Source organism: Bolinopsis microptera, chromosome 1 (genome assembly GCF_026151205.1).
Source record: "Bolinopsis microptera isolate Bmic1 chromosome 1, MBARI_Bmic_1.0, whole genome shotgun sequence".
NCBI lineage: Eukaryota > Metazoa > Ctenophora > Tentaculata > Lobata > Bolinopsidae > Bolinopsis > Bolinopsis microptera.
In genome coordinates, this window is record NC_087072.1 from 8,920,287 (window position 1) to 8,931,105 (window position 10,819).

At 39.7% G+C, this 10,819-nt stretch overlaps 1 long non-coding RNA gene across 1 annotated transcript; it reads right to left on the minus strand.

Moving 5' to 3' along the window:
* Positions 1–9,477: 9,477 nt before the first annotated feature.
* On the minus strand, positions 9,478–10,119 carry LOC134811947 (uncharacterized). Its single transcript, XR_010159877.1, has 2 exons — positions 9,728–10,119; positions 9,478–9,656 (listed from the first exon to the last, which is right to left on the minus strand). It is a non-coding gene; the product is annotated as an uncharacterized LOC134811947 (long non-coding RNA).
* Between the last annotated feature and the right edge of the window lie 700 nt (positions 10,120–10,819).

Sequence of the window (10,819 nt, forward strand, 5' to 3'; positions counted from 1 at the left end):
ATATCACTAACAGGACTATAAGCGTACTAGAAAGATTATTCTAGATGAATCAGAGCATCAGTTGAAGCTGTCTGCTACATATTTAGTGACCTAACAAATCATTAGACACAACAGTGTAATAGTATATAAACCACCAGAATCCACTTCGGATTCTGGTTGCTTGGCAGGAGTATTTACGTACTCAAGGTCAGATATCATACTAAGGCCAAAAATTCAGAGACATCCTTTTGTGACTGGCGAATGCAAAGAGTGGTTTTTAAAAACACTTTTCACCCTACGTGCTACCTTATGTCGTTTTTTTTACCCATATAACGACGTTGTCGTAATGACACAAGTGACTGATCAACCACCTTATTTGATAGTGTTTTTTAAAATAAAGTATTTATATTTTTAACTTGGGGTGTAAATATTTTTAGGGTTTTTATTTTTTAAATTTCAGATCTATCACACTATTTGTTACTAAAATGCTCATTATAGCCTATAATATTTTAAAAAAAAAGAAAAAAAGGAAGCAACTCACGGTATCACTCTCATAAGAGACATGTTTCATCATTTACCGGAGTTGCAACCAAATATACACAATAAGGTTTGGTACTTTATCTGTACCTCCCCTTTCATAGAAATAATAGCAAAAATATACACCTATCTTTAAGAAATCAACATCTGATATAAAACATTTGATCAACCAAAATTAAGACAATTTTCCTGTTAATAATTTAACGGCACTCATAAGAGGTCATACTAGGTATAAGTCCAAATGCTGTGTCAGCAACCGTTTTTGTTACTTTCTTTTCTTCTTGACTCCTCACACCATGAACTGATACCACTATGCTTTTGAGCATAGCAAAGCATATCTTGGTCCTGATGTAGTTGATAACATCTGTGTAGCTCTCCTTTCTCTTCTTTGATATCAATCTAGCAAGACGTTTGTGAAGTAAAACAAATTTTTTTTTTTTTTTAGTAAAACAAATTTTATTTTATACCCACAATCAATTCATATTTAGTTCAAATATTTAAAGTCAAAATAACCATTTCACATAAGTGGTTATATCATAATAAAATAATTTGTGATAAATTAATAAATTAATTTACACTCAAAAATGAACAAAATATACACAATTTTTACCTAGTGCAACACTGGTTCAGCGCGCGGCCGGTCGAAAAAGTTTGATGTGATTTACTAACTACAGTGTACAGCGTACATGAAAAAATTACTTACTGAATCTTTTAATACTAGACACATTTTAATTCAGATGTTGTTCAATGAGTTAGCCACAAAAATGTTCAAATTATGTAGGAGGGTAAAGGACACAATTGCTAGTAGTGCTTCTTTGTGCCCGTTGACTACAATGAACATTTTGCGGAGTTTCTCCAGACGGCTTTTATCGGAGTGCGTGTTATTTACTTGGTTATGCACAAGTCAGGCCAACATTTTGTTTTTGTGTCAGCCGTGCTACCAGGTTGCAGAGTATTATAAACACTAAACAATTATACACTATACAAATTTGCTAATACAATATCATGCAGAGTCCGATCTAGCTGCAAACGTCAGACACCACAGTTCAGCCGCCAAGTACCGTTTAAGTGAACACCGAAACACGAGGTTTAGGTGTCATTTTGTAAATCACTTTATGGATGGATAATTCAGTAATTGTTGAAGAAAATTACAGTCACTGCCACCTATAGCGTTATGTCATGGGTCTGATTAATGGCCAAGAATAAACGTACGTGCGCGCTTAAGAAACCCGCGCAAATGTTGAGGTAGGGAGTAGCTGCGGCGCGCTTTTAACATATATTACGTATAGCGCCGTACGGAAACGGCAATATTTAAGTAATTAAGTATTTGTTTACATAAATTCCACGTTTTTATCAATAATCTAGCATGGTCCAAAACTGTTAAAGTTGTCATTATGCCACTCATTATCGAACCTGCTTTGGGCATCTAGAAGAGATCGGTTTAGCCTTGATTTGATTGAGTTACAGGATGTGTTCACAAAGTCAGGTTTATTCTGTGGATTGGAGTCCTTGAATTGATTCCAAAGCCAAGAAGATTTATAAATAAAGTTATGGCTTGGCTTTGGTGGTATTAGACGGTCATCCCTCAGTTCAGACATGTTAAGTAAAGAGTAGAGAGATATGGGTACCCTATATTTCACTATTTTAAAAAGTTCAGTTATAGTACGAAGTTTGTAAAGATTATGAACAGTAAGGAGTTTATGACTGTTAAATAATTATAATGGTTTGGTTGATTCCTTGGAATAGAATTCAGCTCCTAGTTTTTGACAACATAAGGGTCTAACAAGTTTATTATGAACAACCGATTTAGAGCGGACACACTTTGCAGATGGTTTAATACGTGGATTAACAGAGTTATTAACATTAGACTCATTAGACTCATTTACCCAGTATTTTACATTGAATAGGTCTAGAACGAGCACATGTTTTGAATTTGTTTTGGTATGAGTTTGCATCTCCAAAAATTATTCTGATACATCTCTTCTGTGTTAAGAATACAGGGTTGATAACTTGGTTAGAGACACCACCCCATACTGAGATGGCGAACGTAAGGTGTGATTCAAATAGTGTGTGGTATATCTGCTTGTGCAGTTTTATAGGTAGACAGTTTTTTATGCGGTAAATACGTCCACAAGCACTTCTTAGTTTCTTATTTAGTGATTCGATGTGAGGTTTCCAGTTCAGTTTATCATCAATCAGCACACCTAGGAACTTAGTTGTTTTAACACGTATTATTATGGAGCCGTCTATGGAGAGATTTAAATCATCGGGTGTACTGCATGTAGATGATTCATTTACACGTTTGTTTGGGGAGAAATACATATAACAGCTCTTCTTAGCGTTAATATGTAGTAGATTACATTTCATGTATCTAGAAATAGACGAAAGAATATCGTTAGCTACATTATAAACGTCTTTTTTCGAGTCTGCAGAAACGAATAGGTTAGTGTCGTCAGCAAATAAGATAAACTTGCCTTTATTAGATACGTTGCATAGGTCATTTATATACAGGAGGAATAGTAAGGGACCAAGAACAGAGCCTTGGGGAACTCCCCACTCAACAGGAAGTTTATCGGAGTTTTCATTTAAGACGTGAACATATTGGCTCCGGTTTGACAGGTAACTTTTTATCAAATTCAGTGCGTTGCCCCTAATTCCGTAATTATTTAATTTGAATAAAAGCTTCTCGTGAAATCTGTCACATTCTGGTGCTGTAGTCCCTGCTGTAGAAAACACTAGAGGAATGAAAGACGCTCTTTCAGTGTTGATGACTCGTGAGTTATACTTAGTTTTTTTTTCTTCCTCATTTCTCTTGTACAACTTGTCCAGGGGAACATTAAGGTTTGATGGTGCATTTGGGTGTGTTATTCTTACATCCATGAAAGTCCTGGCATTCCTGCCATATAATCCAGTTGCAACAATATCTAGCCTTGCTCCGCTGTCAGTAGTAGTTCCTTTGGGATGAAGTTCTGGAGACGTTGGTAAGAGAGCTGGCTCAGTATAAACGTTTCTACATTTAGCCTCACGTAGTAGATCTGCTTCGGTTTCTACAAGCACTGTATGTCTAAAGGAAACATACCCTCCTTTTTTACAAGAAAGGGCATGATCGACAGAGTTTCTTTCTCCACACGCACAGTGTTTAGCAATATCTTGTATAGGCCAGCCATATCGCAAACAATAAACATATACCATCTCTAAAGTCCTTCTTGTTCAAGCAGTAACCATAAGACTGCATTGGGAGGGCTGACAGCCAGGATGAACTGCCTTTTTGTGTAGCCAGTGAAAACGATCTTTTCTTTGCTGGAGAACTTATTGCGTTTTCTATTCTGAGTCTCTCTGCTGCAAAATCTTTTTCTTTTTCAGCTTTCAGTGCTGCTTTGGTGTTTGCAATAGCTTTGAGGTCAAGTTTGCCTAGATCATGATCTTGGTTATAGATAAGATTAGCCAGAGGTTTTGTGATTTTCTGTGACGCCTCGTATTCTCTGTCTGCTGTATGAACAGGATTTTGAATTCCTAAGCCACCGTGTCTAAGAGGTAGTGCAACCATGTCTCTCTCTAGGTCTGTTACTGGGCGATTGAATATAGAAGGAAGAAGTATTGTTCTAATTGCTTCTTCGAGGGGTCTAAACAGCTCTGATATCCCTCCAATTGTTCTTTGAACAAAAGACCATCTATGACTCAACCCTTTAGTGTAAGCAGAATATGCTATTTGAGGTTCTTCTTTGGCAATCGCAGCCAGTTGTTTAACATCTTCAATCCAGGATGAAACTTTATTTTTCACATAAAGGTCTCTGTAGTTTTCTGATCCAATAACAGCCCCAAGGTGTCTGTCTCCATCCCTCTTTATGTGAACCCCTGAGTCTTTGAAGATAGCATTAGCTGCAGGAAGATTTACTAGGTCCTTGACTATTAACACAGTCTTTGTAGCATTTGGGAAATAACCATACTTTGGTCCTAACTGTTGTAAGGTGTCCCAGAGCTTCTTAAGCTGAAGAAGTTTTCCCCCTGCTGTTCCATCATCTGCAAACCAGGCTTGTTTTGCTAAGGGTAACACATGGTCTTGGTTTCTGGTGATGTCATCCATTAATGGTCTTATTGATATTGCATATTTAGCCATGGCTGCTGGGTCGCCTTGATGATTTCAAGCTGTCCCTTTTCATCCACTATGTATAGATCTGTTGAATCTTGATAACAGTTTTGGAGGAAGCAATGAAGAGATGGACACAGTTCTCTTATGTTGTTTAGTGCTACCTTTCTATTGAGGGAGTTAAAAGCATTCTTGGCATCGATCAACAACACTGCTTCGCAGTCTTCGTCCTCAAAAACTGCTTTCATTCCGTGGCCAGGTAGCGCAGTTGGTTAGAACGCCTGTCTTACAATCGTTAGGTTGCGAGTTCGAAACCCACTGACTGCCTGGTCGTGGGGTGAGCGTCGTCGACGTTCAGCTAAGGATAATGAGTGGTCTATGCAGCCCCCTGGTCTACTCAGCCGAATACTCGAGAAATCGGGTGTGAGGGTTAAATGAGGAGCTGCACATTGCAGCAAAGTCTCGGACGAAGAAAGTATGGTACACACTACCTTAACCGTCACTGGCCAAAAAGATCCTTCGGCTTCCTGTAATTGGCTGGTTGCACTTGTGTAACATTGTGGCTGTTGGAATACACCGAAGTAAAATAAGTGTCTAGATAAAAAAAAAAAAGAATAGCAGCTTCTATGCCCGACTCTGTCCCTGAACATGTTTGAAGACTCCCAGCAGCCATTTGGATGTCCAACTTGAGTATTCTTGTGACTGCTTTGGCAACGATTCTTCGAAGGACTTCTCCAATTCCTATAGGTCTTATGGCAGGAACTATAGAGCCAGGCTCTTTGTCAAGGGGTATAAGTCTTCCTGCAACAAACTCTTTTAGGTAGCTAGATGGAGTTTGTTCTGTGCAGAGCTTTTTAGTCAGATCAGCTACTGTCTGGGCAAGCTTATCTGATTCAGTGCTGTGGAATCTTGAGCATATCATATGCTTGAAAATATGGGCACTTATCTTTGTTGGACCTCCTGCCCCATCTAGATCTTTTGCCACTTTCTGAATCAGGTCAGCATCAATACTTTCATAAATTACTTGATCAGGAAGCTCTGATTTGACCTCTAGCATGACCTCCGGATGTTCAGGGCTAGCTTCTGGGTGCTTTTTCTTTAGCTCATCAATGACTGCTTGTGTAAGATTATGTACACCACTGCTAAGTTTTTCTTCATCATTGATGTACTTAAAGGCTTTCTGGACTCGCCCTTGTAGCATCAATCTGCAGAAAGCTTTCTTATGATTCATGACCCTGTCTTTTTTCTTTTTGTCCAGATGAGCCTGAATTTGACGGCATTGTTTCATAATTGCATCAATTTCACCGTCTGCCCACAACTTAAGCCTTTCCTTTAGATATTTGGTGTTCTGCTTGGGTTTCGATTTTGGTGTTGGGCGCTGGAGCATCAAAGGCATGAACACATGGACAAGCTTTAAGGAAAAGGGTTTCTATTTTGTGTTATACGTAAACTCACTGAGAATCCTAGCCACCTCCTCAATGTAGTCTTTCCCGGCTCTGCATCTTGGAACTTCAAATAAATTGCTGCGCCAAGTTATCATCTCTGTATATACTTCATCAAGTTTTGCTCCTATCTCCTCTTCCCCTATCATCTTGCCCCATCTTATAGATTCTTGAAGTCTGTGTACACATTCTTTGCAATGCCATGGTTCTGTTGACTGGTCCTCAAAAAACTTAAGTTGTTCCTCTTCACTTAGCACACATCGATCATGGAACCATCTGGAACACATACCTTCACAACCAATAGCCTTATCCTTCCCCTTAAGGACTTTCGAACACTTCCCACATAACCATTTGCCTTCAGCATTTTCTGATTCTGCATCTTGACCATTACGGATGTCATTCAAGATCTGAGAAAGGGTGGGGATTCCACATAAATCCGATTTGGCAGTGACAGGGTTTTCTTCTACCTTATCTGATTTCAGTCTTTCCGATTTGATATATTCTTCTATTTGAGTTCTTCTAACAAGTTCTTCTTTTCGAGTTCTTCTATCGAGTTCTTCTTTTCGAGTTCTAGGAGGGGGTATAGGAGCAGAGGGCATACCAATTATCAGCTGGCCACGCAGTATGATGTCCAAAGATACCCTCTACAAACAGAGTAACTAGATACCCCTATGTCTGAGCGTGCTGAGTTATCTAGGTGGAAGATGCTAGGGCTGAATATTACAATCTTGGTTTTCTTAATATTTACTTGAAGGCCCATGGAGTTACAGAAATCAAATAGAATGTTGATATTGACTTGCAAGGCCTTGGGAGTTAGAGCAAGAAGGACAAGATCGTCAGCCCACAGCAGATGTGATATCAGAACGTCAGCAAGAACTGGATAGTCACCAACAGATTTCAGGAGAGATGAAAATCTGTTCTTATGACTATGTACCGGAAGTTCTTATGACTATGTACCGGAAGTTCTTATGACTATGTACCGGAAGAAAAGAGGACTGAAGATTCTTCACTTTAGTTACACTCTTACTACATCTAGCCTATAATATTTAGATTTTCATCATCATTACCCAAATGATTTTTATGTTGTATAATACATTGTAAAAGTAAAGTAAAGTAAAATTTATGACATCACATCATCACATATGTCTACAAAATATCATCGCAATATGTGAACAAATATATAATAAATATTTCCCCACCAACATTAATTGTATCTACGAAACTTCCAAGAAAACAATAATTTTTATGTAGCGCTCGATTTTCACGAGCGTGCTAAATCACTCTACAGTCGATCTTCGAGATTGTTTTAAAAGGGCCCCCGACAGTTGAAACCAACCTCAATCGATGTATTTTCGAACGCTCATTCCAAATCACCCCCCCCCCCCCCCCTTAAATAGGGTTAAAATGCTTCCCTGACGAGAAATTGACGAAAAACTGTCTCGATCACGTGATATGACCGTTTAAGGAAGTTTGTCTAATTTCTCGTTAGGGTTAAGGTTTCAGCATATGTTTTTGTTAAGGATTGGGTTAGGGTTAGGGTTTGGATCAGATTAGAGGGTTAGGGTTCCAAATAATCGTTCAGGACCAGCTAGAGATGAGAGAACGGGTTGAAAAAGTTACGTGACAGTCGAGTGTAGAGTGATTAATCATCATCCCAATTTGTATTGCCATACGTTGTATGACCCGCCGCGCACGAGTGCGCGGCTCCACATGTATCGTAGAAACTCTACTATAGTGAAACGACCGTGGGTGTCACGACTTACCTGGGGACCCCAGGCTATTATGTTCATAAACATAAAATAAAGATTCGGCGGAATTACAGGCTGAGCGCCGCCCAGTAAGTCACGACGTGATACAAGTGCGCGACGGGTTTATAATCCATTAACAATGGACAATTAGCACAAATAAGTTTGCATAAATTTGGTATTAATATATATATATGGCGTATAAATTTTCGTGTAGTGGAGAGCTAAGCATTATTTGATGCGATCCAGTAGTCAGTTAGTACATATTACAGTATAAGTATACAGTAATTCATCGTTATATTTGAACAGCGATCAATGATCAAAAGCATATAATATGGCAATAATATGCTTAACGAACGGGTACTAGCTACGTACATCATACATAGGGACACCGGCTCTTACTAATTCGCTCGCCCAAAAATTTCACATGAATTTGCTTTTTATGGTTTTGCAGCCGTAAAAACAGTTTTACATAAACCCTAATCCCAACCCCATCCCTAAGCATTGTAGGTTTACAACCTACCAGGACGCGCGCCGAGTTGGACTCAGATATTTTACGAGTATCACCCGTTAACCTAAGCATAACCCCAAAGTTGTAGCTCGCGATGCGTTACTGCGCCGCGCACTCAATGAGGCTTCTCTCGCTAGATCGGCGAGATGCGCTACTGTGCCGCGCCGAGCTGCGATGAATTGACATCGTCAATTATGAATTAACCCCAAAGGTATTGATCATAGCCCTTACCACAACCTTAACCTGAGCCCTAAATAATCTAATTCATGTTTTACTAGCCTGTCACGTGACCAAAACGGTTTTTTGCCCATAACTCTCGCCAGGGAAGCATTTTTACTTTACGTCATATATGGGGCCTTGGGCGGGGTGATTCGGAATCAGCGTTCAAAAATACACCGATATAGATCAATTTCATACCCAACACCCTAAGGGCCTTTTCACAAGAATTTTCTTAAAATTTAGGAGCGGGGGATCCTTGTATGTTGTATCACGTCGTGATCCCCACGGTCGTTTCACTATGATAGAGTTTCTACGATACAGGGGGGTCATATCATTGACTATTGTTAATGATCTGGCCCGGCGCGCGCTACTTCGTAGCTCGTGCCATCGGGCTACGATTTCGAGAAGAAAGCGGCACGCGCTACTTCGAAGAAATTTAGACGAGTAACATCCGTCAATCATATCATTATCACGTGATCGAGACAGTTTTTCGCCAATATCTCGTCAGGGGAGCATTTTAAAACTATGTCATGGGGGGGGGGGGGGGGGGGGGGTACATCGAATGAAGTTGGTTTCAACTGTCGGAGGCCCTTTTAGAACAATCTCGAAGATCGACTGTAGAGTGTCAGTGATTTAGCACGCTCGTTATAAACCTATCCTGAGAGGATAATTTTCCATTCCCGAAAAAGATTTATAGTTTTGTGGTTACGCACGCAAAGCATAATATAATTGATAATTTAACGGGTGATACTCGTAAAATATCTGTTCCATATATTAGGACCGTCGACGAGTCCAACTCTGCGCGCGTCCTGGTAGGTTGTAAACCTACAAAATATAATTGATAATGTAACCGAGGGCGTTTCTTATTACCCCATATATCACCTCGAGGACTAGAAGGCATAAGTCATACGTAATTTGTCAACGGCCCCTATTCTTTTTAACAAAACAAAGAACAAATTTAATCTCATAAATATAAGTTATTTCACAAGTTTATTTAGCATATAACATTACATAAGCATAACGAATATACCACACTGCAACAAGAATTATCCACATATTACGTCAGCAATATCAAATAATTGGCAATTTTCAGACTCCAGTAATTTTTACGTGGTTAAAAATTATCTATAAGGTGCCTAGGATGCTCTTTTTAAAAAGATATTTCGTACTTTGAAAGATTTACTACTAAAAATTATGTTAAGATTACGGAAAACTTTTCGAACTTTGTTCCCAAGAATGCTGACGAATTATGTGAACTCTCCCTAAACACTCAACGGTTTTTATAAATCTTCTCATAGTCATACAAGAGGATTCTCTATGTCCGGCTTTGATAGTATCAATGGAACACAAAGCATGCATCTTTAGGCGCCACTTTTTAAAACTTGCATCTCATCCCGACACTGTGATTATTAATAAGGTATAATATCAAATAAACAAAAAAGCTACTTTCACCGAATGCTGAATAGCTTTCAAAACTTGAAAAAGTTGTCTCCAACTATTTAACTTTATTTGCCTTATATTTGAAAAGTTTCAATGGTAAGGGGTCGTTCACATATTATGTAATCAGCTGAGGGGGGAGGGGGGGTTTCCAAATGCTTACGGTTGATTACGGGGGGGGGGGGGAGGGGGGTTTCGGTCGTTGATTACGTAATAAAAATTTTGTTTTTTACCCTCTAGAATAATAATAATTTGACAATATTTTAATTCAAATTCCACTCAATTTCACTCTGATAGTGATAAAATTTAGAAATTGATCGAATATCCGGCTATAATAGTAAGTAGTTTAGAAGGTGCCTGGCCGGATATCATAACAATGATTTCGGCTCATCATGATAGCATGATCAGGGTAGCATGAAACGTAGAGAAAAGTGTTTTCTAGGAAAAAAGTCAAGGGGGGGGGGGGGGGGGGGGGGGGGGGGGGGGGGGGGGGGGGGGGGGGGGGGGGGGGGGGGGGGGGGGGGGGGGGGGGGGGGGGGGGGGGGGGGGGGGGGGGGGGGGGGGGGTGCGGGGGGGTTCAGGTCCATGATTACGTAATATTGCTATCAGGAGGGGGGGGGGGTTGGGTCTTGATTACGGTTGATTACGGAAGGGGGGAGGGGGGTAAAAATTGCTAAAATATTGATTACGTAATATGTGAACGATCCCTAACGCAAATCTTCGAAGTCGAAACTTTCAGCTTCAATCCATCGGTATTTTTCTGCGCTGAGCCAGTCAAATAGTCATAATTTGCCATTCTCTGTCTCTCACTATTATAACCATTTGAATCATCACCGATAAGGTTTCAGATCTAATCCTACTC